Source organism: Procambarus clarkii, chromosome 75, assembly GCF_040958095.1.
Source record: "Procambarus clarkii isolate CNS0578487 chromosome 75, FALCON_Pclarkii_2.0, whole genome shotgun sequence".
NCBI lineage: Eukaryota > Metazoa > Arthropoda > Malacostraca > Decapoda > Cambaridae > Procambarus > Procambarus clarkii.
Genome location: NC_091224.1, coordinates 16,434,607 through 16,440,606, shown reverse-complemented (window position 1 = coordinate 16,440,606; position 6,000 = coordinate 16,434,607).

Here is a 6,000-nt window from a genome sequence, read left to right as displayed (position 1 = left end):
ACATACAACATCAACAAGAGTTTTTCAGTGGCTCTCTTCGCTATGTCATCAACTACCTCATTCAACACTATTCCCACATGTGAAGGGATCCACATGAATCTTACTTTATACCTAGTTTTTTCTAATTTCTTAATATTCTCTTACACTCTATTACAATATTCTGATATACTGGGCGTCTGCTATTTAAAGACTCTAACGCTCCCCTGCTGTCAATAAAGAAGCAAGCATTTTTACCATATTTGACTACTTCCTGTAATCCTGCTAATACACCTTGGAGTTCAGCCTGCGTTGAAGAGACATTGTCAGTTAAGCGGCGTCCAATAACAGTATCTACAGTGCCGATGTCAGTGTACTCCCTGATCAAGACTCCACATCCAGCCTTCCCATCCCTAGCTACTGACCCATTACAATATACATGTAGAGTGTTTTCATTAGGCAGTTTTCTAATTATACAATCATATGTTGCCCTCAGCTCTCCTATTTCATACATACTTTTTTCTTTTGCAAGGGAGTAATTACTACATCTACATTACAATCCTCCATGGTGGTGTGAATTTTCTCTTGGGCACAGCAATACACTCTGTAATAACATCATACTTTATGGTATTAGAACATAAGTTATTCATATAAACTCTTTTCTTCATCATACACTGTTCACTACTTCCCACCTTTTGAAACCGAGAGGATTAATTCATTAGCTCCCCACCTCTCATTAATCTAATGGCAGAGGCTACATTTATCTCTACAATTCTATCCCCAATACTCTGCAGATTCAACTTCATCCTCATTATCTCAATCATAGCATTTCTTGGGCATCCTAAGATAATTCTCATGGCTTCATTTTGTACCTTCTCCAACTGGCCCATCCTACCTTTACCAAAACAAGAAATGACAGGTGCAGCATAATCAATAAGAGATCTTACAGTACTCAAGTATATCATTCATAGCACAGGGACTCCCACTCCCCTTTCCACAGCATGCCAAGGCCTTCAGAGGTTGTAATCTCTTCCGATATTAACCCAACAGTCTGTTCATCTCAGCTTCCAAACTCTCATGGGTATATCCATCATATATGCCTAAATATTTATATATATTAACTCTCTCTATATTTTTACGGTTTATTTTCAATACAATGGGCCTCCGACTTCTACATTCAACTTAGTTTTGTTTTCATTAACCACCAGTCCCAGATGGTGACACAGGTTTCCGAAATTGTCCAACACTGTTTGAACCTTTGAAATATCTTTGGCCTGAAACAAAATATCCTCGGCATATATGATCGGAGTTACCCAATTTGAGTATCTCTCAGATTCTATCTTAGTACATTAAACAGGGTGGGACTCAATACTCCTCACTGAGGTGTGCCGAGTTCGAAAGACCTCACACCTGACATACAACCTTGATACCACACCTGAGCCTTCCTTTCGTAAAGATAATCCCCTATCCAGCGCAATAATCTCCCTTTAACACCAAGACCAGCTAATTCATATAAAATAACCTCTTTGTTGGCTTTATCAAAAGCTCCTTGTAAATCAATAAAAATTCTATAATAATCATTTTCATTATCTAGACATTTAATAATACAATCAGAGGTACTTTTTCCTTTGAGGAACCCAAACAAATTACTAGACAGCTGATCACCTATTATATATAAAAGTCTATTTAAAATGATCCTCTCCATCATTTTACAAAAACACGAGGTTAAAGACACAGGTCTGTACTCTCCATTAGCTTTAGGGATAGGGATGATCATAGCTTTTTTCCATTTACTGGGAATACTGCCCTCTTTATAACTAATATTAAGGAGGTCTAAAAGTGGGCTTTTCGTCATAATGGCAAGTTCATTAAGTATTTCATAAGTTACTCCATCCTCCCCAGGGGCAGTAGATTTCCCACACTTTAATCGCCGTTATTAGTTCTTCTCTGGTAATACCTGTGCAAGTGACATCACCACTGTTACCCTGCTGTAAGTATAAAATCCTTTCTTAGATCTTTCCAAGAATCGAATGACTCTCTCGTTACATCGGGTAATGAACTAAGTTTGGTAGCTTCTGCCCATTTATTTATTTACGGGACCATTTGCAATTCCTTGCGGGTCAGGATGTGAAACAAAATTATGCTTTTTACCCCTTATTTTGTTTACGTCTTGCCAGATTTCCTTCAAGTTTCTGTTACTCCCAACTTTCTCTGCAAACTCCTGCCAATACTTGCTCCTAATTTCCTTTCTCTTCTCCCCCACATAGCCTAGCAACTGCCAGTAAAGCATTCTTCCCTTCCTCAGTCCTACCATTCCTATTCCAATTCCTGTGAGCTCTCCTCATTGTTAATGTCCACCCCTTAAGCATCTTGTCATGTGTATAATTTTCTTTTCTGGGGGGATGCATTTTTATATTAGATGTTTTTCCGGTTCAATGTTGCATTAAATACATCTACCTCCTTAATTAAATCTTCATAAATGCTTCTGCCGAAACTGGCTTATAAGTATCATAACAAGTCTTAATATGGTCAACAAGACCCCTTAATTCTCCCTCATTAAACTTTAACCTTTTCCTCTGAAGGCAGGCATGCTTTTTATTTAGTTTAAGCTGTATTTGTAATGCAAAATGATCACTTAGCATTTCATCCACAGTAAGACAATTCCCCTCTATATCCTCAGCATTTATCAAACAAGCATAATCAAATCTCCCTCCCCTCAAATGAGTAGGAGAGGGCTCGCCCAGCAATTGAACATCTTCATGTTCCTGCAAAAACTGGTACCATCTGCAACCATTTCTATTTGCTTTACCCCTTGATCCTAAAGCTGGATGTCTGGCATTAAAATCCCCTACCACAAGTGTATCTTCAGAAAAGTAGGAATCTGGCAAGTATCTTAAATCAAGGGAGCTATCAGAGATGTGTGCATTAATGAAATTCAACTCTCGGTCCTTTAATTGTATCCGCAAGCTAATACTTTCAATACCTCTATATCTCTGAGGGATTCCAGTTATCTCGGCAGGTATGGTACTTTTGACATAACATGAGACCCCTCCCCTAGTTCCTCCATCAGCATATAAGTGAAAACCTCTATAGCCATTTAGTCTCAGAATGCTAGCATCCCTATCCCCAGTTTCCTGGAGTGCTACTATGTCAATATCCTCTCTAAGAGTATAATAGTGTACATCCACCGCTCTAGTTTTTAATCCATTAACGTTCCAAGATAATATTCTCAATCTACTTTCATCCATGATTAGTAATAAAACTACCTTTGCCCTGTCCGTCACATTCCATGAGATACGAGAGTACCTTAGAAACTTCCTTCAAACACCGTAACATTTTTTTCTTTCTCCTCACTTGCACAACTACTACTAACATCGAAGGTAATATTATTCATATCTATTTTCTTTGTTATTTCTGTATACCGTTTTACTTTAACCTTTCTTTCAACATTTGTCACAACAGGAGGTTGAACACCGCGAACACTACTAGAAGGTGTATTCTCCTGACTATCCTCTATCATCGTTACGACATGCACATCATTACTTTCTTCTACGCACGTTTCACTTTCCATTTCACGTCCTGTTTTACTTTCAATTACACGTCCTGTTTCACCACCATCTTCACCCCGTCTACCCACCATAGTCAATTTATCCAATGCCTCAATCCTCTTATCTAGTTTTTTTAGATACTCCAAAATTTGATTACCAACCTCAGAGGTGACCATATTGTCCTGAACCTTGTCCTCACAAGGTTTCAGTTTTTCCACTGCATGATGTATTTTCCCTAGGCTCCCCTTCATTTTCTCTGTCCCTTTTTCCCACACATTGATCATAGGGGCTGTCTTTGGCTTCCAGCTGTTTCCTCCATGTTCCTCTTGCACAATCTTTCCTTGCTGCGAGGATACATCTATCCTGCTTGTAGGACCCGTCCTAGTCTCTTTCAAATGAGGCTTCATGGGACATAGAGAGAACCAGCATTGTGGCTGCCTCGACAGTTGCAACAAAATGGGACGATTTTTTCACTTCTTTCAATCTTGACTCTACACTCTCGCAAGTCGTGTTGCTTCCCACAATACCGACACCTGGAGTCAAACTGGCATTTCCATGCCATATGTCCCCAACGTGAACACTTCATGCACAGTATGGGCTCCTCAATATATTTTGCAACGTTCCTATAGCCTAGTCCTTGCACAAAAATTTTCTCCGGCGCCTCACCCTTTACCAAGGCAACAACCTGGCTTTGTTTGTCACCACGAACACTGTTCCTCTTTGCCCAGACAACATTATCATTGTTAAGAAGAAGACAGTCAGGATCTAAATAAGTTGGAAACTTGAAAACTATGATCTTTGTGTGCAACATACCTTCTTCTGGAGGAACCATCACTACATTTTCAAAACCAACCGTCGTGAGGCATTCCACGGCCTGTTCAGTCCCAACTGTTATGTAGGGCCGGTGAAGACCCTCCTTGAAGAGTGGTTCGTATGCCAAGCATTCTTTAGCCAGACGAACCGTCCACTCCAGCGAGGAGACATTCACATATGGGACTAATAGAACAAGAACCCGGCAATGTGATGTTATAGTGGCCAGAATACGCCTGGGATATAGACGTATCTGGCAGCTTTCTCAAAACCCAAGTGTCGAGTACACAATGTGTCAACTTTGTGAAAGAGAAAACATGCACTCTCTTGAACATTATATTGTAGAATGTCCCATACTGACTGACTTTCGCCCTCCTGGGCTAAGGTATGCTGAACTCTGTAGTTACTATATGACTACTGGAACACTTGATGATATATTGGACTTGTATACAAGATTGACCATGTAATATATCAATCATACAATGTATATATATGATGTAACTATATAACCTGAGCTTGTAAAAGCACCTTCATCACCTTCAGTGATTAAGTGCTTAATTGCACACTAGTTTCTTTATCAGCTACCTCACCCTGTAAGAGTAAATGAGACAAATTTATGTGAATGCATGTGTGTGTGTATATATATGTATGTGTGTATATATGTATGTATATGTGTGTGTATATATGTATGTATATGTGTGTGTATGTATATGTATGGGTATAAAGTATATATGGAAGCTGATCAGAATTACATTTCATCTTTGTGAATGTACATTAATGACACTATGTAAAAGACACATCTAACACTTTATGTATGGCATACGTAAATCTGTGTATCTATGTATTTACGTATGTAGGTTAGCTTAGCATTTTAATAGCACCGAATAACCTTCTGTGGTTGAGTGTTCAATAAACCCTTGAACTGTATGTTTAACACTTCTCTAACCCTGTCCATGGAGGACAGAAGAAAATGTATATATTCTGGTTAGCATTGTAAATGTGTGGCCACGTCTGTGGTAGAAAATAATAAAAAAAAATCCAGCTTTTGGTGGAAATTCAATTGGCATGTTGTAGGGAACAACAGCCTCTTCCTGCTATTAAATTGCTTGTCTTGAGTCCTGCTGAGTAAGGTCTCATTCTTTGGTCTCTTTGAAATTTCATCGTCACTCTCACTGTCTCGCTGTCTGTTAATATTTCTCCGTTTCTTTTTGTTCATTGCTACTTCAAACGGTCTGTTATCATCTTGTCTGTCCTCCTCACTACCACTTAGGCATACCGCTTCAGCCATTTTCTTGACACTCGTAGGCACTGTCAACAATCGAGAACAAATTCACAATATCCTGTATCACCACGTGCAAAGACGAAGAGTGTGGGGGCAATACTCCACCTCCCACCAAGCAGCAAACGCCAAGAGCGCCAACACTGCGACCGCACACGACCGTGATCTGGTCACAACTGACAATTCTATAACCAATGTTCCAGCGATGTGTAAATATTTCATTCAAAATGATCTGCTACCAGAAATTTTAGCCAAATATCCCCAGTTTGCTAACTGTAGGTAGTAACTGAGTGATTTTAACCTATCCACCGCTGCCCACTGGATGGGGGGGGGGGGCGGTGTGCAGGACAAACATATAAATTGTGACACTAGCTCTCCACATATGTC